Source organism: Ovis aries, chromosome 2 (genome assembly GCF_016772045.2).
Source record: "Ovis aries strain OAR_USU_Benz2616 breed Rambouillet chromosome 2, ARS-UI_Ramb_v3.0, whole genome shotgun sequence".
Taxonomy (NCBI): Eukaryota; Metazoa; Chordata; class Mammalia; order Artiodactyla; family Bovidae; genus Ovis; species Ovis aries.
Genome location: NC_056055.1, coordinates 202,605,026 through 202,631,487, shown reverse-complemented (window position 1 = coordinate 202,631,487; position 26,462 = coordinate 202,605,026). Strand labels below are relative to the sequence as shown.

Here is a 26,462-nt window from a genome sequence, read left to right as displayed (position 1 = left end):
GCACCAGCAACTTGGCCCTTCAGCTTGTGAACCCATACATAAGCGCTCTGGTGCTAAAATCCTGGAAGATTGACAGCCTATGACAAAAACCCCTGGGAATCAGCGACAGGTGCAGAGGCAGCCGGCCATGTGGGCAGGAGGACGACACAGGGAAGGGAGGGAGCACCTCTGCTTACCTGGGAATCCACGGAGATAGTCCTAAAAGTGGCCAGGGTCTGGAGTGCTCTGGGGGAAAAAAGAAATTTGGGAAATCAGATCTCAGGTTTTAAAGCCACACTGCTCATCTTCCTCACACTCACACCCAAGCTCAGGCTGTCTTACCCGAGACTTAAAACTGTGTGGGTGGGGTACCTCTCTGTGCCTCAGTCTACTCAACTGTAAAATGGAGGATAATAATAGCAGCTTCCTCAGAGATGTTGGCAAGACCAGATAGTATATAATTTGTGCAATGAATTTACTACTCACAGCAGTGATATTTTAATAATAACAATAGCTAACATTTATTGCTTGGTATTGTTCCAGGGCTTCCATGAGTTAAGTCTACAATGCTCTGAAAGAAACTGAAAGTGTCAGTCGCTCATTGGTGTCTAACTCTTTGCCACTCTATGGACTGTAGCCTGCCAGGCTCCTCTGTCCATGGGATTCTCCAAGCAAGAATACTGGAGTAGGTTGCCATGCCCTCCTCCAGGAGATCTTCCCAGCCCAGGGATCAAACCTGGGTCTCCTGCAATGCAGGCAGATCCTTTACCTTCTGAGCCACCAGGGAAGCCAGTACTCTTGAGATAATCACTTTTGCCACTGGCATTGTGCAGATAAAGAAAATGAGGCACTGAAAGTTGAAAGCACCTGCCTCATAAAAATATACAGGACAAGTGATGGAGCTGGGATTCTGTGACCATCTGACCACAGGGCCTGGACTCGAGACCACAGGGATATCCTGCCTAATTTATCACAAATAGATGTTAGTTATTATTGTTTCTATGATAGCCTCCTTTCCAAAAGATAGCCTGTAATATCCATACAAGCCCAGCTAGTAACCACTTAGGCATTAGAGACAGCTGCTGGGCTGGTTAGTCAACCAGGCAAACACTCACTAAGTCCACAATCTCTCCAAGCCTTCCCTGAGAATCCCTCTGCATCCATTGCTGTTAAGCTCCGCGTGGGGCTTCAAAAGCTCTGGTCACTGATCCTGCAAAGTCAGCTCAACCTCCCTGAAACAACCAGGGAAAGATGACAGGAGTGAGAGCCGGGAAGGACGGCACAAGACCTCAGGACGCCGGATGCTGGGCCTGGCTTGGCGCCAACTCTCTGGGTGACCTTCTCCAAGTCAGCTGACTGCTCCGGGTTTCATCTTTAAGTGAGAGGACTGACTGAGAGGCTCTTTTAAGCTCTGAGATTCTAATCCACAATTCTATTCTGACTCTCTTTCAATCGGACTAACTTATCCTTCCAACAGTCCATTTCTGAGAGAATATATCGTAACCCTTCATTTTGCTAACACGCTGAGTGAACACAATGCCAGACACAATGCTATGAATGTGTCCGGGATATCAACACAAGACAAAGCCTACACTCTGTGATGAGCTCTGAGAGCTTGATGAAGTCTCAGGAAATCCTGGCAATCGGAAAACCAGGGGAGAGCGCAGCCCTTAGGACAACTGCGCATGCCCGGTGGGCCCCCATTTGGGGTGGGGCCCCGAAGAACTCTGAGCCAATCTTAGGACCCAGGGTCCTGGTGTCCCAGGTGCCCAGCAGTCTGGAAAGAGGGTGCTGTGCTAAGCCGATGGGGTAGATAAGAATGCGAAAAATAAGGCAGAAACCAGACAATAAGGGAGATGCTTGAGTTGAGGGTTAGGTTTGTTTTCTAAAAGCAACAGTGTTGTGTACAATAAACCAAAGAGATGAGAACTCAGCTGGCACTTGACTTTCTTCTTCAACTACTTGACTTTCTTCACTTTAATAAAGTATACCAACGGTCATTTTGATAGCAATCTTTTCTTTTACATATGTGTGTGTCTGTGCTCATGCATGCCTGCTTCGAGAAACATTTACTTTGACACAAGATGCTACCGACTTTATTTAAAGATCAGTTCATCACATTTAAGATATATTTGCTTTTACAGAAGCTCCTTGGAGGGAAATCATTCAGTGAGTATAACACTTCCATTAAAAAGAAACTGATTTTAAAATGTGCTTTTTCAAACTTTTGACAAAAACAATTCTTTGATTTTCTTTATGTACCACAAAAGGCAACGATTGTCGTGTGGATTCTGTAATAAATAACATGAGTTGTCAAATGAGATAGTAAACATTTATAGATTTAATTTTTAATAAAGACTTTTAAATATAACCCAAAATGTCCATCAATCTTTGACATGGGAGGAAGTAGCATTTTGGTAAACTCCATCTCCTACCACAACAGAAGTGGCAGAAGATGTTTATGGTTCTTAGAGAGGGTAATGGTGGTATTCTTTACAGGATGGTCAAATATTTGCAGCATATAATTTTAGACGGCACAAAAGGTAGAACATAAAATGTGTTATTCTGACAAGTATTTAGGGAATGGATACACTCTTTGCTATGTCTCTACCAAAGTACCCAGTGCATGGGAATCTACAGAGAATTTAGTACCTAAATTGGCTCTGAAAAAGGTTCTAAAAATGCTTTAAGCAATGGCAACTGTTGTTCGAGAACATGAATACAGTTCAAGGATGACAACTCTGAAGAACAATATTCTCTAAGATATATAAATTATAGCTTTCTTTAGCTTAGAAAGAAAAATAAAATTTAGTACTAATTATCCTTGGGGTGAAAAATTATGAGTGATTTTTTTTCTTATCATTTTGTCTGCTTTCCAGGCTTCCTATAATGAGCATATGTAACTTTAACAATTAAAAAAAATATTTTTTTTTCATTCTCAAGACCCCTGTTGAAAAAAGTGAAAAGGGTTTGGAATAAGGGTTTGGAATCAGACTAACTAGGGTTCAAATCCCTGCCTATACCCGTTCTAGCTTGGTGCCCTCAGATAAGTTATTCAGCAGTTGAAACTGAACCTGAAATGGAAATAACAATACATGCATTAAAGCATCATTTTAACTATGAGAGACGAGATACTGCAAGTGCTTAGCACAGAGTAGGAGCCCAAGAAATGACAGTCACTCTTCTATTCACAGTACAGGCAAGAGAAGCTCAATTTTCCGAAAACAGTAAATACATTTGATGATGTTTATATTGATGCTTCAGGGCATTTGTTTACGGAAACACTGAACTTTTAATAGGTAATTTTCAGAAAGCTTCTAACAATTAAAAGTTCCAAGAAAGAGTCAGTAAGAGGCTTTCACCTTACTCTCCCATCCATCACGATGATTAGATTCCTACAATCTGAGACTCTTGGGTTCACTAGTATTTGCCACTTTGTGGGAATGTTCAGAAATCCTCTGACTGGGACGGAAGATGGGACAGTGTGTTCAGGTGAACCCTTTAGAGCAAAGAGAAATAAATCATAGCTATCACAATCAAGATCTTATCCATATTGTCATTCCTTATGATGAAATTGAGCTAAATAAATTTGGGATTGCTTAAATGAAGAATGAGGGACAAGATCAGAAATTTTCTATTTTTTTTTAAATGGTAGATTTGTGGATTATTTTCAACCTATTCATGTGAAAGTAGTTCAGTCAAGTAGGTTTATGATAAAATATATGTACTTAACAAAAGAAGTCAAATGGCCTTTTGGAAGCATCACTATGAAAAAAGCTAGTGGAGGTGATAGAATTCCAGTTGAGCTATTTGATCCTGAAAGATGATGCTGTGAAAGTGCCGCATTCAATATGCCAGCAAATTTGGAAAACTCAGCAGTGGCCACGGGACTGGAAAAGGTCAGTATTCATTCCAATCCCAAAGAAAGGCAATGCCAAAGAATGCTCAAACTACCGTGCAATTGCACTCATCTCACATGCTAACAAATTCATGCTCAACACTCTCCAAGTCAGGCTTCAACAATACATGAACCGTGAACTTCCGGATGTTCAAGATGGATTTAGAAAAGGCAGAGGAACCAGACATCAAATTGCCAACATCTGTTGGATCATCAAAAAAGCAAGAGAGTTCCAGAAAAACATCTACTTCTGCTTTACTGACTACCCCAAAGAATTTGACTGTGTGGATTACAACAAACTGGAAAATTCTGAAAGAGATGGGAATTCCAGAACACCTTATCTGACTCCTGAGAAATCTGTATGCAGGTCAAGAAGCAACAGTTAGAACCAGACATGGAACAACAGACTGGTCTGAAATAGGGAAAAGCGTATGTCAAGGCTGTATATTATCACCCTGCTTATTTAACTTATATGCAGAGTACATCATGAGAAACTCTGGGCTGGAGGAAGCACAAGAGGGAATAAAGATTGCCGGGAGAAATATCAATAACCTCAGATACGCAAATGACACCACCCTTATAGCAGAAAGCTGAGAACTAAAGAACCTCTTGATGAAAGAGGAGAGTGAAAAAGTTAGCTCAAAATTCAACATTCAAAAAACTAAGATCATGGCATCTGATCCCATCACTTCATGGCAAATAGATGGGGAAACAATGGAAACAGTGGCAGGCTTTATTTTCTTGGGCTCCAAAATTACTGCAGATGGTGACTGCAGCCATGAAATTAAAAGATGCTTGCTCCTTGGAAGAAAAGCAACGACCAACTTAGACAGCATATTAAAAAGCAGAGACATTACTTTGCTGACAAAGTTCCATCTATTCAAAGCTACTGTTTTGCCAGTAGTCATGTATGGATGTAAGAGTTGGACTATAAAGAAAGCTGAGTGCCAAAGAATTGATGCTTTTGAACTGTGGTGTTGGAGGAGACTCTTGAGAGTCCCTTGGACAGCAAGGAGATCAAACCAGTCAGTCCTAAAAGAAATCAGTCCTGAATATTCTTTGGAAGGACTGATGCTGAAGCTGTCCAATACTTTGGCCACCTGATGTGAAGAACTGACCCATTGGAAAAGATCCTGATGCTGGGAAAGATTAAAGGCGGGAGGAGTAGAGGACAAGCAGAGGACAAGATGGTTGAATGGCATCAGTGACTCAAAGGACACGCTTTTGAGCAAGTTCTGGTGGGTGGTGATGGACAGGGAAGCCTGGCATGCTGTAGTCCATGGGGTCACAAAGAGTTGGACACGACTGAGACACTGAACTAAAGTGAACAAAATAAGGCTGGTAGGGATATGCTGCCCTTGGATATATGTTGCTGTACCTTCACTAGAGCAAGAAATATTGATTTAACTGGCTTTAGTATCAAATCAAGTATTTGTTGACACGTGGAAATGAACAATATAGAGGAAAAGCTTGATATAGGGGTCAAGTCCCATTTCAACTCACTCCAAGGGACTGTCCAAAGTCTTCTTTTGCATTGAAATTGTGTTCTAATGCTGTTTGCTTCAGTCACAGATAACAGGAATTTTCATATTATAATTGGATTTGTTACATAAATGAACACTGGTATAGATTTTTCTGTAGCACAATTTATTATAGAAAATACAGCTCAAAAAAAAAATCATTATGTACTTAACTTCTCCCTTTCTCTCAACCCTGGAGACATATTTTGCTTTCTACCTGAGGTGTGAACTGTTCTCTCCTTTTCAATGTTTCATTTCTTTCTGCTCCTCTCAGAGTACCCAGTACAGAGCAGACACTCAAGAAACAGGTGATGAAGAAATGAGATGAGTGAAATGCACTAGCAAAGCAAATAAGGGAAGTTCAGAATAGTTTCCAGTATAAAAGGAGAAACGGCTTCCCAGGTGGCGCTGGTGGTAAAGAGCCCGCCTGCCAATGCAGCAGACAGAAGAGATGCAGGTTAGACCCCTGGGTTGGGAAGACCCCTGGGTCAGGAAGATCCCCTGGGTCGGGAAGACCCCCTGGGTCGGGAAGACCCCCCCTGGAGGAGGGCACGGCAACCCACTCCAGTGTTCCTGCCTGGAGAATCCCATGGACAGAGGAGACTGGTGCGCTACAGTCCATAGGTCTGCAGAGAGTCGGACGTGATTGAAGCAGCTTAGCAGGCACACGCATAGAAGGAGAAACAAAATTTCAAAACCAATTCGAGATGAGTACAGCAAGCAGGGTTAGCCATGCCCGGGTAGCAAGTCCTTCTACCGCCAAGTGTTCATGGGGGTTTGTATAAAACATCTAGCAGTTGGCTCACACCACTCCCCTGCCCCCCATCCCTGAGGAATGCCACAGAGACACTCCCGTCATTATGGACCTGAAACACATTCAGGTGAGCTCAAACTGGTGGCCAATGAACCAATCCTGTCCTTCTAAAAGACTGAAAGGGTCACCACGACCAGCCGGGAGGCAAGAAAAGGGCAGGGAGGTTAGTCCGAAACATCCCAGGGAAAGGGAGTAAGTGCAGCCCCACGGGTGAGATGGACTCTCTGGCAGCCAGACAGAGAAGCAGTTTCTGAGCCACTGCCAACATTACCAGGGCTGCAGGGGAACCACGGGAGACTTCAGAAAAGTGTGTGTGATGTCCAGTGTCAAAATTCCTAACTTCTTCTCTTTCCTTCTCCCCTTTGGCAAAATGATTGCTTTAATAATCAAAGAGCTGCTTATAATTGCTTATAATGCAACCCTGTTGGAATGTTTTCCTATCTGATATCTTTTTTATAAAACTTTTTTATTGAAAGCTAAAATAATGCATCAAACATACAAGTTTTGCTTCTATCTTGAAACAACACAGCAGACTTAAATGCCTGTTTTTATAAAGGTCTAGATTGTGTTCAAAGGAACCACCATCAGAGGGATGTGCCATGGGATTGAGCATTCAGGCTCTGAGAGATGCCATGCTCATTGGGTGCCAGGTGCTTCCTGGGCAGGCATGGAGACTACCCCTTTATTATTGCAAAATGTATAAGCAAACAGTTAGGAGAGTCAAGTGAGGTTAGCGCCAGGAATGGTATATTTTTACAAACATTCCCAAATATTTGAAAATATTTAAAATGGTAAACTGGCTTCTCCTTGGGAGGCAGGACCTGTGACTATTAATTTGTAACTTGGGAGCTAACCATCAGAGCACTTTTGAGTTAACCCGTCGGTTGGCTCAATGCATTTAATCCTCCCTATGCCTTTGACTGTGCAGGAGTCATTATCTCCCTGCAAGAGCAGAGGCAGCAAAGGCTCAGAGGCAGTAAAGCACTTATCCCGCGTTACACAGCTACCGAGGGCTGGGTGAAGCCACATCTCAGATCCACTCCGCAGATCCAGAGTCCATCCTCTGTCCACAGTTGTAACTGCTCACTAGTTGTGCAGAGAGCCCACACTCAACTCACAGGCCCTTCCCACCTGCTACACCACCATGGGCAACATACTCTCCACAGGCAGAGTTGGTGGTCATGCTGTGTCAAGATGCAAAACCTTCTCAGTTCTTGCGCTATGAGGGACATTATTTCTCCCCTGCAAGAACCAAAATGATCTGAAGGGAAACTGAGACAATTATAAGGCAAGAATGTATAAGCTCAAGGACTGTGAAAATTCAAGAACTCAGAAACCAAAGGTAGCTTTCTTGACTAGACAAGAGTTGGTTATAAACTCAGCAACAAAGTACCTCTTAGATATGAAATATTACTACCAGGGCATTTTTTTCTCTTTCATTTTTCGCTAAGAACTGAAACCTACAAAATGACAAGCCAGGATTACCCTATTAAAAGACAACTTCAATTGCTCCTTTGTTCTAAGAAACTGTGTGTTAGGTACTGACTGGCAATACTTTCTACCTTGATCTTCGTATTAATTATGCATTTTTCCTACAAAAATTGACTGCCACACTACACATTGTAAGTCAGATTTGAGAGCTGCCAAGATACATGTTCCAAATGGCTGACTTTTTAAAGACAACCTGTCAGTTCACCAAATAATTCTTTGGAGGTTTGTCCCAGCATTTTTATGTCTCCCTTATACCTATACTTATACCTATAGCAATTGTTTTGGCTCTTTCCTGATATATCATCTTACAATGAAGGCTAAAGATTTTTCCTTTCAACCCTTAATATACAAGTAATGAAACTTATAATCCCTTTTGACAGCATCCATTTACTTTGGCTGTTATTGTTTAATTCCTATACTGATGTGTGTGAAATACTCAGATTGCTAGGGAGGTAAGCAATTCCGGCCTAGCCCATCCAACTAAAACAAAGACGATTTCTGTATTTTTTGACTAAATAAATGCTTTCTTCCTCAAGGTTTGCTTTCATCAAATTATCATACCAATGTTTTATTTCCTTTAGTTAACACTTTATTTTAATGAGGCTTGATTCCAAAACATATAAGAACATACGCACATGGGAGGTGCTATATTGAGCAAGCTCAGAGTTCCAGCCAAGTGTCCTATCTTTTATGTGGCACCAAGTGACATTTCGTGAAAAACACAATGGTAACTATTCATCCCGCCAGCCTTAAACAGATAGGCACGAGCTGCCTGCCAGAATGGAAAGGCTTAAGCTTTGAAATCAGACAGCTGGCTTCAAACACCGTCTCCACCACCACTGTCTCTGTGACCTTGGGCAAGCTGCCTGTCTCCCATCAGAGGTTTTTCATCCAAAAACTGGGGTAACAGATGTACCTCAACAGGGTTATGGAAGAGTTAAATGAGAATTTTGAGATTAAAAAAATCCCTAGCATATCACCTGGCACATTAGCAGATACTAAACAATTGTTCGTTTTTTTCTGCCTCTCTGTAAAATGCCATTAGTAATTCATTTTGTTGTCTACGCACAGAAATGAATGTAAAGGATATTAACTGTGGCGCTCTTCGTGACAGCAAAGAACTGGAAATGGTCTAAGCATAGAGAAATGATTACATTAAGGTATATTCATGTATTGAAATATATGCAGTCATTCCAAATACTTCTCAAGTAATGTTTTTTGACAAGAGAAATTGCTACTAGAAAATAAAGTTAGGACAAGAGACAAGAGAACCTGTATAATAACAATAGCTCACACTTACTGAGCATTTACTACGAGGCATGTACCATGCTAAGTATTTTATATGTATTATTTTATTAATTCTTATGCAATAAACCTAGTAGATGCATACTATTATTATCCCCATTTTATAGAAGTAGAAATGGAAGTTTTGATAGTTTAGGCAATTTACAGTCACTACGTAAGTAGTATAGCCAGGTCTAAAATTTCAAACTGTCTGATTCCAAGGCATTTTTAAGTCATACTGACTGTTCAGTACAAACTTCTCAGGTCCACCATGAAGCTAGTTTAAGCACACACACACACACACACACACACACGCACACAATGTATGCACATACTCACAACCACACATGAATGCATATCCAGGTGCTAACAAAGATGATCTCTGGATGGTGAAATTTTAGCTGACTTTTAATTCTTTTACCCACTCAGTATTTTTTCCAAATTCAATGATATGCAATTATTTTTATAGACAGAAAAAAAGTTTTTTGCAAAAAAACAAAAAACTTGTTGAAAGTATTTTGTAAAATATAAAGCACTACCAAAGAGCCGTATTTCTAGGAAGCAAGAGTTTATTTCTTTTTATTGCAGGTTTGAATTCCTCAGTGCTACTGTTCTTTCACATTATTTTTTCTTCCCATTGAGTCCAAGGTAAAAAGCATGTAGAAGACTATTTTGTACACAAAGGAAACAAAATACAGCACATAAATATTGTTTGTATAATTGACATTTGATATTAATGAAAAAGTCAAAGAGCTTATGTGGTGGGTGGCGGGGGATGGGGCACTTTTTCAAATAATACAGAATTTTCCACTTGGAGAAAACACATCCGCTAGGGACACGATGCCATCAGTGCACTCTCTGTTGTGGTCACAGTTAGTGAAGCTGTCGTGGAGCCACTGACATAGATGCCAGCACGCTGTGCGGACGTGCCTCAGTGTGATTCATGCCTGCCCCAGGAGGAGTGAGTATAATGATGTGCTGGAGTGATGCCCGAGGTCTGATTTCCCACCCCACCACCAGTTAGTTTTCAAAGCAATGATTCCATAAAGAGAACTGAGTGATACACAAGAAAGCAATTCCTTTGAACCAAACAAGCTCATATGAGTTGAAATTAGAGGTGAAGTATCAGTTTACTTTACAAAATTATTTTCTAAAAATAAATAAAAAATAGGGTCATGTACATATGCTCTTGAGTAAACTTTTCTAAAGAAAAATGTATGCAATCTACAAGCTACTCCAAATTAATCTCATTGCATTTCATAATACAGGTTCTATGATTGGCAGTAAGTGGATCAATAATGACGGTATCACTAAGGCATCTGATTAAGCCTTTCCTGGCTGTACCCTCTTAGAGAGAGCTTGGGGGCAAGAAAATAAACCCAAGCGCAAGATGATCAAACTCGTTCAAAGAAACAAAGCAACAAAAGGCAGCTAACAATTCATGCGTGGATGCCAAGAAGTCTCCTGGAGAAAGTCACAGAACTCTGTCTTTGGACTGTCCTGGTCCACAGTTTATCAATGACAAAGGAAACACCTTCCTCAAAAGCATAATTGACAAACAGGTGAAAGATGCACCACTGAGAGGTTAAATTTTTAAAAGTTAGAATCCAAAAATGTCTTGATAGAGAGAAAAAAATGATTTGCAAAAAAAGGAACAATTTTCATCAACCTTCATGAAGATACTTCTAGTGCATTTCCATAAGGAACAGCTAAATATGCCTCGCCTTTACAAATGAGAAATAACCACAGACAATCCAGAAGATTCAGAAGGTAAAATCCTACCAAGGTTTGGAAACGATAAATTAATGTTGTCATGACCACCTCAGTTGATACCGCCCACTGTAACAGTTCTTATTCCAAGACTAGTAGAACAATAAATGAGTTTATATGTTAATGCCACAAACTAACACTAAATAATATTTTTAATGCTATTATTTTTAACAGCATTAAAGATAGCAGGTTTATACTCTCTTTGTGAGTGTTCATGGGTTGAATACGACACTCCACTGATGCTCTAGTATCACCATGGAGCGATCAATTGCATCAAGGGCCCAGGAAGCCATTGACAGCCCCTGCATGCACTGAGTCCAGTCCATCATTTAGACTTCACAGGATAAACACAGGAAAAAGGACAAAGACCTTCTGGATGAGGACACTAGCAGTCACAGTAGCCAGCATAACATCTTCCACTTTCCCCTTTAAAAATTATAGGACTGCCCCCATTCCTATAATAAACACAGGTCAGTTAGAAGTGGCAGTATGTCAGATCCAGCTCTGTTTACAGGTTTCCTCAGTTATGTATTAGCAATCACTACAATACAGGAAAGTTAGCCCACACTGAGAACAACACGCCTCCAATCAAAACCATTCTCTCCTGAGTATACTAAAGCTTTCTCTCTCTTTTTGTCAGCAACAAAGGTGACAAATAAAAGAACTTCCCAAACACCCACAGTTAAGGAAAGAATGGCTCCAACAAAGTGTGAAGCCTGTTCCTGGTATCTAATTTGTATATGAATCTTTCTTTTCTGGGTTATTTTAGTGGCTTCCTTTATCTATAATTTATCAGCAAAGAATAGAAATAAAAGTTTATTTTGATGGCAGTGCACCTGACTATTCAGAGATTCAAAAACTTGCTTTGTTTATTCTTATATTATCCTGGCAGAGGATGTAAACATGTCTTTTTTTTTTTCCCCCATAGCTTCATGCTGCATTCATAATCCCAGATGAATATTTTCACAAACGCAAACCATTAGGCAGGACTGGCCTTAAGCAAAAATGTGAAGGCAACTTCCTTCTGATCCTTTTTCACCCAGGGATGGCTGAATTCTGGGTCTCTAGATCCAGATTTCTTATCTTCTTCCTTATCAGTCTCAGGAAAGGGTCTGTAAAATCTGATAAGTTGCCACTTCCTTAGCATTGCATTTTAGGCCCTGCTGCTGGGCACTTTATACCTTATTTAGTCATAAAAAAAATCGTAACAAAGCAAGTAGGTATTATTAATTTCACTTCATAAATGAGAAAACTGAGGTTCAGAAAAATTAATCTTCAGGAAGATCAAGTAATTGGCTCAAGTTCATTACATCCAGTCAATTACATGAGTCAAAACTAGGCTTTCCAAGCATCAAATTTGCTCTCTTTCTCTTCTAAACCATATCGGTCTTGGGAAAGAAAACAGAGCTTTTACAATGCAGGCTTTTGCATATTAGAGAGCAAGGAAGAGTAAGTATTGATATTTGAAAAGCTCTTTTAAGTAGAATGAATTCTGAAATCACACCATTATAAAGGCAGCAGCTACCTTTCTAGTCTACATGTAAGACCAACTTTCCCGCAGGGAACAAAGAAGCAGATATACCATAATTTAGGAAAATCAGCCTACACTTGCCTTCCCCTTCTCTTCCCAAATTGCATCTATGGTACAAATGGGACCACAGAGACCAGCAGGGCAGCCAAACTAAGTTTCTGGCCCTTTGCTGGCAGGAGTCAGTTTTGAAGAAGCTTGAAATGGAGCAGCAGGCACTTACTATATAGGGCTTGTAGCTCAGAGGCAAGACTATCGGCTTAAGAAAGCTTGGAGGTAAGTGATGGGACCCTTACCAAAGGCAATTTGGGATTCCTACACAAGAACTCAAAGTGGGGACTTGGGAATGTGAGAGAGAACCTGGGGTGCAAAGTGGAAATTCAGTACCCGAGAATGAGACGGTTCTGGCTTCCCGGGTAAGGGGAGGCAGACTGCACGGTCAGTCCAATGGAGAGTCACTCAGCTTCAGATGGAAAGGAGCTGGAGCCCCTGCCAAGGGCCCGAACTGGTCCCAGATGTTGCCAATGGGAGAGCAGTCACCACACCTGGGTGGTCACCACTTTCTCAGGCCAGTCTCTGTACAGTATGACTTTCAAACTTTTAACACAACCGCCTTTCCTCCTACCAGAATCTTATACTAATGCCTGATATACAAAGGCAAGTCAGAACAACTGCCCAGGGCATTCTTATTAGAACTGAGGGGTTCAATAGAACACAGCATGCAAACCACCAGAATACAAGCGCTGAGGCCCACTGCCTATCAGCCTCACCGGCATGGGATTCCATGGGACCTTTCCCTTACGAGTCATGGCTTCTTCTCTTTACCTTCACGTTTCTCCTGGCGCCAACCTGATAAGTTCTGCTTTTCTATCACTGTTTGGCTTTTCCACTTGAAGACAGAAAGCTCTGCGTATCTGTTAGGACATATTATCTTCCGGGTCCTTGTGACAGCTCTATACCTTACTCCAAGCCTTTTAGGCCAAATGATCCACAGACTGCTGCCCCCAGTATCCTAAGGCACAACTGAGGAGAACTTACCAGCTGTTAGGCAGGTCATTTTGTTTGATGCACAGTGGCTTCATCATGGACATGTTATTGAGACTCAAGACTGGGGAGGGATCCACGGCAGGATGAGGGATTTCAGAGGTCGTAGCTCCTGGTGTTCTGTCTGCACCTTACAAGCAGGAGGCTTCCTGGGAATGGGGCGCCTCTTGCCCTGCCCTTGCTCCTCCTATCTACCTCAAAGCCTCCTTCCAACACAGTCTCCCTGCTTCCGAGGGAGACGGGGTGGGTCGGGGGAGACAGATGTGCCTGACTTGGGATTTCAGCCCTGAATACGTGGTACGAGGGGCTCCCTGCTGCAATTTTCACAATCTGTCTCTGTGAAACTGAATCTTATCTAAAGCATTTACTATCTCAGTTCAGTTCAGTTCAGTCGCTCAGTTGTGTCTGACTCTTTGCGACCCCATGGACTGCAGCACGGTCCATCGATACCAACTTAGTATCTCTGGATTTACGAAATGGAGCAACTGCTGCTTCTCTACACCTGTAGGGTTGACTTAATCATTCAGAAAGCTTTTGGGAGTGGTTCAAACAAGATGTACCTCCTGGGAGCAAGGAGTTGTCCTCCACTGATGCTGTCCAATAGCACTACTATGCAAGCCACACAGTGAAGGTGCGGACAGCAAGCCTGCCAGGCTCCTCTGTCCACGGGATTCTCCAGGTAAGAATGCTGGAGTGGGTTGCCATTTCCTTCTCCAGGGCATCTTCCTGACCCAGGGATGCCTGCATTGCAGGCAGACTCTTTACCATCTGAGCCACCAGGGAAGCCAAACACAGGTAGTTTACGATTTCCTAGTAGCCATGTTAAAAAATAAAATAAAAAGAAATTAGCTTTAATAATGCTTTATTCAACCTACTATATTCGAAATGTTACTGTTTTAACATGGGATCAATATTAAAATTTGATAATGAGCTATTTTACGCTCTTTTTTTGCATGCTGAGTTTGAATCCGTGATGTATTTCACTCATATCTCTGTTTGGACCAGGTGTGTTTCAAGTGCTCGGCAGCCACAGGCAGCTAGTGGTCATGGTACAGGACACCACAGCCCTGTAATCTCTTCTCTGTTCCCATACCTCCTCTCATTTCTCTCCTGTAACAACTCATTTCCTTTAGGAGGGATGCTATGGGCAAGGGTAGTCAGTGGGGACCAGGATCATTAGGGAAGACTTTGATACACACCCGAAGGGAGAGCCAGATCACAAAGGAGCTTTTGTGCCAGGCTAGGGAGCTTAGATTTTTATCCTGGAGGAGCAGTGACTCTGCAGAAGGGTTTTAAGCAGCAGAGAGTCCGTGATCAAATTTGCCTTTTAGAAAGGCGGCAGTGTGGGGAAGGGATTGGAAGCAGGCCAGACAAGGCAGCGAGACCAGTTACAAAGCTACGGCAGTGACCCTCGAGAGAGTGATGAGGGCTTGAACCAAGGCAGCTGTGGAGGTAATGGCCTGGAGAGGTGAGGGCAGAATTAAGGGTTTCAGAAGATAGTTTTTACATGGCTGAGTTATCAATGAAGAATAGGGGTTGAGTAAGAGAGAGGATCCTGTAACAACTCCCAGATTTTAAAACTGATCAAATGGCTTCATTAGCCGAGGTAGAGAACCCAGAAGGAGTAGGCTGGCTAGAAGCAGAGTTCTGAACTCAGTGAGTTTAAGATGCCTGGCACAGGTATCAGGAGAGTTCCCGGTCGGAGTTGCAGACTGAGGAATCGACAGCTATAGGTGGGAACAGAATAAAGGAGTAGGTGAGCAGACAGGGTTGAAGCATGAACCTTCAAGAGTGCTGAGGTCTGGAGGAGAAGAGGAGCCTGCAGAGAACTCTAGTACAGAGCAGTTGGGCAACAGCAAAGAAATCAGGAGAGGAATGACTCAGAAAACAGGTGGGCAAGGTTTCAAGGTGGCGAGATCAGCAACACCAGAGGCAGTGCACAGGGCAAGAATTCTAAGAGAATCCTGGGCCACGGGTCTGGCAGTTTGAAGCACAGAGGGGGCTGTTACAAGAGGACAGGGCTGTAGAGGGTGGAGAATAAAGGGGAGCTGGGGCAGGGAAGGTGATGCGTGAGGACCTGTTCTTCAAGGAGATGCCTCCTCAGACCACGGAGGGAGATGGAACACGACCAGACTCACAAGGAAGGGACCACGAGGACTTTGTTTGACGTCTCTTGTTATTAAAGAATGAGAAAGATTTATGAATGCTTATGAGACAAAAATGAAGGCTGGTTGAGACCCTGAGGGAAAGAGAGATGATGGAAAGAGACACTTGAGGAAGAAAGAGGGGATGGTGTCCAGACAGATGGGTCTCAGAGTACAGCAAAGTAAAAGCAAGAAAAGGAGTGAGGAAGACACATTTACAAGGAGAACACAAAAGTGCCATTGTGAAACTACTTTTCCTTATTCAGAAATCTGTGTGAAATACAATTATAGTGTGTGTGTGTGTGTGTTAGTTACTCAGTTGTATCTGACTCTTTGCGTAGAGCTCACCAAGCTCCTCTGTCCACGGAATTCGCCAGGCAAGACTACTGGAGTGGGTTGCCATTCCCTTCTTCAGGAGATCTTCCCGACCTAGGGATCGAACTTGCGTCCCTTACGTCTCCCGAATTACCACTAGTGTCACTGGGAATCCCTAAGACGTCTGATGTGTAAAATCAGATAAATGCTGAACATAAAAAGAAGGTGTTACAGTTTTCTGGAACTCCAGATGTGTCGTCTTGGTGAACTACCAAGCTTTCGAATCCCTTCAGACCTTGCCTCAACAGGACCTCAAGGGACTCCCGTCTCTGAGAAGAATCACAGTGTTGTGTATCGCTGGTGGCCTCTCTGAATGGTGTCTATGCTGAACTGATAGGTAAATATGTCTGACATCATCACCATGCATTACCTTAAAGGGTGATATGAGAAAAAAGCTGCTCATCAACTCTGTAGATTTGATCAAGCTATGTAACTTGGCAGAGCTATGGTGCCCCTTCCTTAAAAGGATACATAATCCCTACCTTGCAAGAGGGCTGTTAGTTTTAAATCAGTGAGTGGTAGCCATCATGATGGTGATGGCTGCATTCTCTTTGTTCTGAATTTATAGGAATTGGGTGCTGCTGTTGATGAATTAGTACTTGGCAACAATTAGCATCTTGATCCCCAAAGGAGAATTAAGACTCGATCCTAGTGTGAGGAATCGTCCTTAAAAATCTTAGTGGCCATCTGAGGCCCCCTTTCCTCTTCCAGTACATATTCAGTCTCTGCTTTCAAACTGCCAGGGTTGACACCTGCTCTGTAATGTACTCACCACTCAGCCTTTCTAGGCTTCAGGATGGCCCATCGGTAAAATGAGGTGGGAGGTGGCAATAGTACTGATTTGAGGAAAGATGGAGCTAATGCATGTATGTAGACATTGCCTGGTATAGCCCATGCCTGAATGCATTTAGTCACAGAGTCTTATCACCTCGTGAAATAGCTCGATCCATTACAGGACCATCTTCCTTATCCTGACCCCAAATCTGTCTCCCTGAAACGCATACCCATCTGTCCTAGCTTCATAATCCATGGGGTCAGAATCAGAACCTGGGAACTACACAACAGCATGTTTACTCATGCAGCTGTTTATTCATGCTCTGCTGGGATCGCAGTGTCCCACAGATGCCTGGTTACTTAGGACCACGATCAGGGCTGACCTGTTTACATTACTAAGAAAGTTTCAGCCTTCAGTGGTGTTTCCACATTGCAAGAATCTTTCTCAGGAATTCTAGGCAAGCTGGATGCTACCCAGAAACACACCAATTATAATCCTTACAAGATTTATTTTGCGCTTTATGTCATGGTCAGTTCAGCACTTGGCACCAAAAGTAACAGTTGCAGGTATTCGTATATCCTTTAAGTTTCATTACTACTACCCAGGAGGGTCCTAGAAGCATTTCAGCTTCGGTGTAGTGGTAGTAAAATATATAAGAGGACTGATGTTAGAGTCAAAAAACCCTGGGATGCCTGCCCTGTGCTCCTCCCAATGCTGTGGCCCTTTCCCCACCTCTATATTCCCAATATAGTTACTGAAATCTCACCCGAAGCCTTTCAATAATCAGCTCAAACAACCGTCACTCTTGGAAGGCCCTCACCACTCCCCAAGCAGAAGGAAATTTTCCCTTCTGAGCTCTCTTAGACCTTTGTTTCTGGGATGCATATGTTCTTTCTCCTGCTGAACTATAAACTCCTTCCCGGTAGAAACAGGGCCTTGTACAAAGTGAGTCTTATTAAAAGTTGAAAGAACTGAACTTTGTCCTGATACAGCAGAATGGGTGTGGCAGTTTTTCCCTACCTCGCTTTTCATCCCTAGATGGATTCCCAGATTTTTTTTTTAAATGTTCAAGAAGCTTTTAAATGAAATGATTGGGTTGCTCTGCAACTGTTGTTGCTGTTGTTTAGTCACACAGTTGTGTCCGATTCTTTGTGACCCCTTGGACTGTAGCCTGCCAGGCTCCTCTGTCCACGGGATTTCCTGGGCAAGAATACTGGAGCGGGTTGCCATTTTCTTCTCCAGGGAATCTTCCCGACCCAGGGATGGAACCCACGTCTCCTGCTTCACAAGTAGATTCTGTACCACTGAGCCACCCAGGAAGCCCTTAGAGCCGATTAGTCTGAATATTTATAGAAATACATGCATGCATGTTAAGCTGCTTCAGTTGTGTCCAATTCCTTGCAACCCTATGGACGGTAGCCCGGCAGGCTCCTCTGTTCATAGGATTCTCCAGGCAAGAATACTGGGGCGGGTTGCCGTGCCCTCCTCCAGGGGATCTTTCTGACCCAGGGACTGAAACCACGTCTTTTTTGGCAGGTTCTTTACCACTAGCGCCACCTGGGAAGCCCATTTATAGAAATGATAACTCTGTGTATAAAATACTGGCATAAGGCCTCAGTGCTTTCACTTGTGCTCACTAATGGGACCCATCACTCCACCTTAAAATAACGACAGCCTCCTTAATTCTAACTCACAAGTGCCAGCCTCCATCATTATCTCAACTCTGGAAAATGCCGAGGTCTCAGAATCCTCACAACTGATGAATGAAGAGACTTATTAGAACCACTGAAAAAAAAACGGGAAAAAACTCCTTGACAGACTCTTCTTCAAATGCTGGTCCCTTTCATCCAATGTCAACATTAATTTCTACATTAACAAACATTTATTGAGGTCATGACTAGGTGTCAAGCTGCAAATTAGGCTCTGAAGACACAATGATGAGCAGTACATAGGCAATATCAAAGCCCATCTTTTAAAAAAACAACAAAAAAAATCACCTTTCTAATTTATTGATTCTACAGGTCTACTTATCAAGGGTGTGCTGTGCCCAAGGCTTGTAGATGGTTCAAAGACAGCATACAAGGTCCATCAGTGCCCTCTGAGGACTTGCAGTCTAGCTGGGAAAGCAAGAATTAAGAACACAATGGTATAAGGGAGTAAAAGAGAGAGTATATAAGAGTGTTCTAAAGAATGATGCAGGCAAAAGGGTAGAAGAAGAATCCAAGGAGAGTAACATGATTAGGGCAGGTGGACTTAACCTGGAGATTGTGCTTAGGTCAGAGGAAAAAGGAAAAGGCATTCTAAAACAGAGAGCACGAACAAATTAGCAGGGCTGCTGCTGCTGCTGCTAAGTCGTGTCAGTCGTGTCCGACTCTGCCACCCCATAGACGGCAGCACAGCAGGCTCCCCCATCCCTGGGATTCTCCAGGCAAGAACACTGGAGTGGGTTGCCATTTCCTTCTCCAACGCATGAAAGTGAAAGTGAAGTTGCTCAGTTGTGTCAGACTCTTCGAGACCCCATGGACAGTAGCCTACCAGGCTCCTCTGTCTATGTCCATGGGATTTTCCAGGCAAGAGTACTGGAGTGGGTTGCCATTGCTTTCTCCAATTAGAAGGGCAGTGAGATTCAATCAGTAGGAATAGAAGCTTCATGTTAGAAAAGTAGGAAATAAAATTGGTAAGTAAAATTTGAGCAAGAGTCAGGTACATTAACAGAGAAGGCAATGGGGTCGCTAAGAGTCAGAAATGACTGAGCGACTTCACTTTCACTTTTCCCTTTCATGCACTGGAGAAGGAAATAGCAACCCACTCCAGTATTCTTGCCTGGAGAATCCCAGGGACAGAGGAGTCTGTTGGGCTGCCATCTATGGGGTGGCACAGAGTCGGACACGACTGATGCAACTTAGCAGCAGCAGCAGCAGCAGGTACATTAAAACCAGGTTGAGAGGTTGGACCAAATGTGGTGGGTAAAAGGCATAATAAATATTTGAACTAGTGAAAAGAGTACCAATTTTGGAATCAGACAAACCTAAGTTCAATTCAGTCTTCTCGTGAGACAATCCTTGGATAAGAATTCTAAAGAGCAGAGTTTTAGGAACATTGATAAGATGAAATGTGAAACATCAGGAGAACTCAATTACAGAGATACAGGATGTAGCCGACTGTAATCATCCTAGAACAGTGATGGCCGAGGGTCTCGGCTACTGGGGGAGGCAGTGAGGAAATGTCAGGGCTGGCTCGGAGAAACTCTTACAAAGGAAGAGTTGACAAGATGTGGTGCCCACTTGGGCTTCCCTGGTGGCTCAGCTGGTAAAGAATCCGCCTGCAATGTGGGAGACCTAGGTTGGATCCCTGGGTTGGGAAGATCCTCTGGAGAAATGAACGGCTACCCATTCCAGTATTCTGGCCTGGAGAATCCCATGGACTCTATAGTCCATGGGGTCGAAAAGAGTTGGACAGGACTGAGCGACTTTCACTTTCTCTTTACTAATGGAATGAATGAAAGAGAAGTCAGGATGGTTCCTAGGTCTGAGTCTGAGTGATGAAGCAAACGCTACCAGTAGAAAGAAAAGGAAAGTCTGCTCATTGTGAAAGGAAGAGGTTTAGCAGAAAAATATAAAAAGTTAATCAGGCATGTAGTTTCTGCCCTAACTACAGGGCATCAATCATGAAAACTATTAAACAAGTGCATAAATGAGAAGAGAGTTTGAGTCAGGACTACAATGATTGGTACATATAAGGATAGATGACAACATCACATTTAAGAATATTTTTATTAGAAAATAAAAACACTAGCTGTTAACAAAAATAATGGGAATGATATACACAGTAGAAATGCATCTTCATGGGCTATTTTTCTTAGCTATGGTACTTAGGGGATCCTATCCATTATCACAGCATTGAATGAATAAACTTCTGTAGAAATTCAACATATGGCCTATTTACATAACAAGCGTCACAACTCCAAATTAGCCATTTTGATGTGTCAAGGAAATAACACCTTCACAGCAGACTACTTCAAAAAAAAAAAAGGAAGAAAAAAAAGAAAGGTTTGTTTTTGTTCTATAATTATGTGTACTGGTGTTTTTTAACTGTTTGTGTCATGAAAATCACATTTTAATTGTGTGATTACACACTAAGACAGAACAGTGATGGAATGAATTGATTGGCTGAATTATGCACAATCATTCAGTGATCAATAAACAGACTCCATCACTTAAATCTGCCCATATTATGCAGCTGCCGTCATGTCCTGTGTCATGCTTGTGAAAGCAACTGTTCTGGGTACAGACATTGTAATAGCCATCTGATTCAATTACCACCTTTAAATAACAGTGAAGGGTCTACAGAAGATGACTAGTGAAGAAGCACAAGGGAGCAGTGAGCAGGCAGTATCCATGTCACACAAAACCCACTCCACTCTATAATCACATGGGGAGACACATGGTTGCCGTTTAGATCATACCACGAGCAATCTCAACTTCTTCCACTTATCCATCAAACAGTAACCCAAAGTTTTCGTCCTGCCTCATAAGATGCTGACTAAAGCTGTGTAAAGATAACACAGGTAACAGGATGAAGATCACCTAGGAGCCTTCAACACAAAAGCCATAAATGAATATTCATCGATAACAGCACAATTCTATCATCAGAGACAGAGAAACTGATAAAACTTAGAACCAAAAATGAAACATTTCTAAAGCTTGACTTCTGATGGAAAGTATTTCCATCTGCATGGCAAAGTAGGTCTTTGAGATGCTTCCTACTGGCAGAGAATCAAAGACTGCAATGGTGTGGCCTAAGCATTTTCTTTTCCTGATCGTTACAGAGATTGGCTGAGCAGCCTCACAAGCCCACAGAAATCTATCCCCACAAAGGCCACTTGAAAATCAGGCAAGCACAGCAACAGTCAATTGGAGACTTTCATTAGGGGGCTCCCTAAACCAAAATGAATACAAAAGGAGTCTTGAACATTTTGACTTAGTAAGTACTTTAAACTAAATTGATTCCTAGAAAAGTATTTAATATTTTCACAGGCAAGGATTAAAGAAAGAAAATTGCCAATTAATATATTCCTTTCCCTGATGTTGAGTTTCGTTTTTTTTTTTTCCCTAACCATCCTCTTAGATATTGTCTGCATTCAAGTGCTTGTATTTTTATGCAAATTATCCTTTGGAGCTAGCCGTGTGTGTGTGTGTGTGTGTGTGTGTGCGCACGCATATGTGTTTAAAGCCACACACAGATAAAGAATTGGACATATTTTTGGTTCTGCTGCTCCATAAAATAGTTTTTAACAAAGCTTGAGTTTAATCCAAAACTCTAATTAGAGACTGCAGCAGCATTTGCCTTGTCCAAATAGAAAATCATTCCCAAAGTTGATTTTCCCCTAGTTAGAGATCGAACAAATATTTTCATACACAGGTATTTTTTTAAAATACTACAATTACCTGATAAAAAACCTACCCCATCTATACAACCCGCTGCATTTTAGTTGATATAATTTTATAAAGGCCAATCAAATACAAAAAGCGACTGGAGACTTCATTTCAGAGTATATTTCAAAGTAAATGGATTTGTTACTTGGATAATATTTTTTTCTTTTTTCAGAATGAAGCAATTCTGACTTCCTGTCTCTTCTCTCTGCCATATTACACATCTGCTTAATCTCTAGAAAACAAAATCAATCAGATGCGGCAATGAATCGTTCTTTTAGGACAAACTAAACCAGTCATAAAGGTCACACGACCTTACTCTTTTAAATACTAGCATAAAGCTCTTCTTCTGCATAGGTTCTAAAATTTGAGTCATTTTTTTCTGATGTGCGAGAGGATTGGTAAAAGTTTTTAATATAAATTTTTTTAATTAAATAAGCAAGTAAAAAATATTGCACATAACATTTCATGAAAGAGGCTGTGTTTGAAGTTCAAGGTTTTTCCCTAGTTCTCAAGCTACAGATTTTGTAGCTCACTCAAAGGAAAATGCTGCACAGAAAGAATCTTTAAAATGTCAGGGCTCCAAAACCTTGGCATTTGCTAAAACCCGGACTACTGGGAATCAAAAGCTCAGGAAGTTCACAAACACACACACCAACCCCCTAAGAGGTGGAAACCTCAAGCTGACAAGATAGGAGGTTTCAGTCGCATCCCTGTCCAGGTAAAAGTCTCAACCCTCATCTCCCACGTCTGCAGTATTAATCACCAAACAGAGTGCGAGCGAGCGGGACCGATATTCCGAGGCACGGAAAAGTCGGGAGTGGGCATAGAGCGGGAAGACCCTCTCGCATCTCTGGAACCACGGCTGTCTCGAGCGCTGGCCAACGTCTGCCGACTCCGGGTCCGCCCGCCCAGTCGCGGCAACGCGAAAGCTTAGTCCTGCGGCCAAGTCTCCAGGCATCGGCTCCCGTCACCCTGAGGACTACCACGGCGAGTTTACCCGCTCCGGGAGCCAACGCACCCGGCTCCCATCGAGTACCGAGGGGAGCGGGTTTCCTTGGACCGGCTGCCCCCGGGCCGGACGGCGATCGAGGACGTGATGCTGCCGGCAGGGGCGGCTCGGAGCAGGAGCGCGGCGGCGGGAGGGGATCGGTCTCCGTCCGCCCGGCGGGTGGAAGGGGGCGCTCGCGTAGGGGAGGGCAGGCGAGGGACCGCGGCCGATTCAGATCCGGGGCGGGCGGGTCCACGTCGGAGCGCCGCCGCCACACGCTCGCCCTGGGCGCGCGAATGTGCGCCGCACCCGGCGCCTCCTCCCGCCCGCCGGCTCGCTTGCCAGTGCCGGCCCGAGAAAGGCAGGACGGCGACCTCCGCGTCCGGTCCGCGCGGCCAGCCCGCGTCGGCGCCGAGCGGGGGCCACACCCAGCGCCCCGGGAGGCGGCGGGGGCTGGGCGACTCAGGCTGCGGATCGCGCGGCCCGGGCTCAGCCACCGTCCCGGTTGCGCAGGCCCCGCCGCGTCCCGGCCCGAGCCCGGCGGGCGGGCGGGGAGTGGGTCCCGGGAGGCGGCGGCGGCCGGAGATCCCGGGCTTACCTCTGTGCCGAGCGCCGGCCTCTCCGTCCCGGACCGGGGACGGGGATCGGAGGCGCGGTTGCCGGGGGGAGGCGCGGCGGCGGTGGCGGCCCCTGCGGCGCGGAGGGCGGGCCGTGCAGGAGCCGCTGCCTGGGCCGCGCGCCGTCCGGAGCTAGCCCCGCGCTGCCGGCGCTCGCGGCGGAGGGCGCAGCCGGCTCGGCCCCCGGGCTAGATTCCTTCACTGACACAACTCCGGGTCGGCCCGCTCCACGCAGGGACACTCCCGCCCCTCGCAGGCTGCTCCCGCCCGCCGGCCAGCCGGCCAGCCCGCCCCTCGGTGTCACTCACCCAGGCGCACACACCCAGAGCCGGCGCCCCTCGCTCCCGCTCGCACACACAGCGCTGCTCACGCCTCTCTCGGGTTTTGTATCCGCTCACACGCACGTTCTGACACAGATCCCTTCCCTCCACACGCCCTCCCTAGCTCCTTTCCCACCCCACTTTCTAGAAGAATCCCCATACAGCTTCCGCACTTTGCTTGCTTGCCCCACACCACCCTCCTCGCCTTCCCCCAACCTCTCCCTCACTTAAGCTGCCTCTGTGCGATTCAGAGATGTTGCCACCACCGGCACGTGTTGCAGGAGAGGCACCCTCCCCTGCCCAGGAGAAGGAACTTTGCTCCCCCAGCACTGTCTATAAACGCAAGAGTCTTCTCTTTTTCAGAAAGCACTAAGGCTTTCTAGTGCTGAGCCAAGCTCAACATGTAAACAAAGGTAGCCGACTTCCGAAATGACCAGAAGAACCAGCAGCGGAAAAAGTAGGGGGGGTTGGGTTGGGTCTGACCTTAGAAACGCTGCTCACCCGAAGTGTCACGGCCCCTCCCTTTCACTGCCTTTCACGCTGAGTACTGGTTGCTCTAAACGTGTGTGATAACCAAGTTCCAGATAGATGCCGTGGGCACCAGCCCATGGATTTCTGCCTGAAAGTACAGTAATCGGAGAGTAAAGGCAGTTTCTCCGTCATTATTCATGATGGAAGCACTTCAGATAACACACCTCTTCCAGAGGCAGCAGAGTGAAATGCAGGCAGCTCTCCAGTTCAGTTGTTTTTTTTTTTTTTTCCAGGGTGACTTCACCTCCCTTCTTCTCAATACCAATAACTTTCTCAGCGGCTCCTTGGCTGTCAAAACTCAGACATACGCAGGCCAGAGTTCCTTACGACTCTCAAGTGGTACATCATCCAATGTTCAGGAATTCATAATTTGAAATTAGATACAAACACCTTTCTGGCAAAGCTCAAATCTGCTAACGTAATGTGCTCATGTTGACAAAACACTATTCTAATAAGGGATAAAGGAGCCGAAAGTGGAGGAACTTAAATTCTCATGTAACTTGTTGTGGTTCTTGTTATCCTGGATGGGAGTATGGGATCATAGAATTTTTTTAAAAATTTGTAAAAGCTTTGTTAAGTATTAACTCAATTATTCCTTTAAATAGTCCAGTCAGATAAGTAGTATTTTTGAACTTTGTTTTTTTTTTTATAGATAAACTGAGTCAAGGAGAGGAGAAATGGTAGAGGGAGGATTTGAACCTACACAGTCTGTCCCCATCGATGCTACTGAAAAGAAAGTTTGCTTCTAGAAGCCGTATTATATGCAAATATAAAGGATAAACTTCATACTACTTATCGAATTTAGATGGAAAGGTAACTTGGAACAATTTGACTTGGAATTTGATGCATTTTTTAGGTCCTCTGGCAAAATAATTCACTTAAGTTTTGAGGAGTTTCTCCTCATAATTAGAATTCCAAAATGAGTAATAAATTATTGTTTTCCTAGGAAGGGCTTTGGAAATAATATTGAACTCAGTCCTTTCATTCCATTTTCCTACTTCATTACCTCCTGGGACTCCAAAGCCAATTTGTTTAAAAGTCTGAAAGAAGAAAGCCTTCACGACCTGGATATGACCAGAGGGAAGAAAGGGTTTTCAGAGGCCTGTACCTGGCCTTTTACCTTTAAGGGCTACTTCTCAGTAAGTAGGTAGTCACACTTGCTTAGCCATTCAGTGGAGTCTGACTCTTTGCGACCCAATGGACTATAGCCCACCGGGCTTCTCTGTCCGTGGGATTTTTTTCAAGGCAAAGTAGGTAACTGGTATGTGTATGGCGAGTGAAAATATTAAAGCATTGAATGTGATGAAAATTAAATAAATGGAGAATGGGTGTATAGTAGTAGCCACTGTAACACAAATTAGACTAAAACTAATTCTCTTCTGGGAATGGAGGCCTAGTCCATCAAGAGACAATTATAAAGTAAAAGAAAATAATTACAACTTTCATTAGTCACTTAAGGGACCTAGCAAAAGAAGTTAGACTTTTAAAAGTTTATACAAAAAAAAAAAAATTAATTAAAAAAAAAAAGTTTATACAAAGACTTCCCTGGTGGTCCAGTGATAAGACTCCATTCCCCAGTACAGGGGTCCCTGGTTCGAGCCCTGGTCAGGGAACTAGATCCTGCATGCATACTGTAACTAAGAAGTCCACGTGCTGTAACGGTGATCCTGCAAGCCACAACACAGCCAAAGTAGATAAATATTTAAAAGTTTACACACAGTGAGTTTCAAATAAAACTTCAACCTTTTGGTGCTCAGATTAATTTACTCTAAGGGAAAGAAAAGTGAAAACTTCTGTTTCTGAGAGGGAAGGTTTACTCAATAAGCATTCAAATTGATTATTGAAAAATATGTAAAAATTTCTTGGACATCAAATAAGTAACAAAGCAGTATTTTGATGAATTAAGCGTAAATGATGAAAACATGAGTTAACATTCCTATAATTTCGTG

General features: G+C 43.6%; 1 protein-coding gene across 18 annotated transcripts in view; it reads right to left on the bottom strand.

Annotated features, from left to right (window-relative positions):
* SPATS2L (spermatogenesis associated serine rich 2 like) overlaps positions 1-24,675 on the bottom strand; it is a 184,322-nt gene extending 159,647 nt beyond the window's left edge. For 4 of the 18 annotated variants that reach the window (XM_042244053.2, XM_060410184.1, XM_060410186.1 and 1 more), the window contains exons 1-2: positions 24,210-24,397; positions 177-225 (exon numbers count right to left, since the gene is read on the bottom strand). The gene's annotated coding sequence lies outside the window, so the exon portion shown is untranslated. Of the gene's footprint in view, positions 1-176; positions 226-23,643; positions 23,866-23,970; positions 24,030-24,209; positions 24,398-24,465 lie in introns of those variants that run through there. The other 14 variants (XM_042244049.2, XM_042244058.2, XM_015093479.4 and 11 more) reach the window with 6 other exon arrangements.
* Between the last annotated feature and the right edge of the window lie 1,787 nt (positions 24,676-26,462).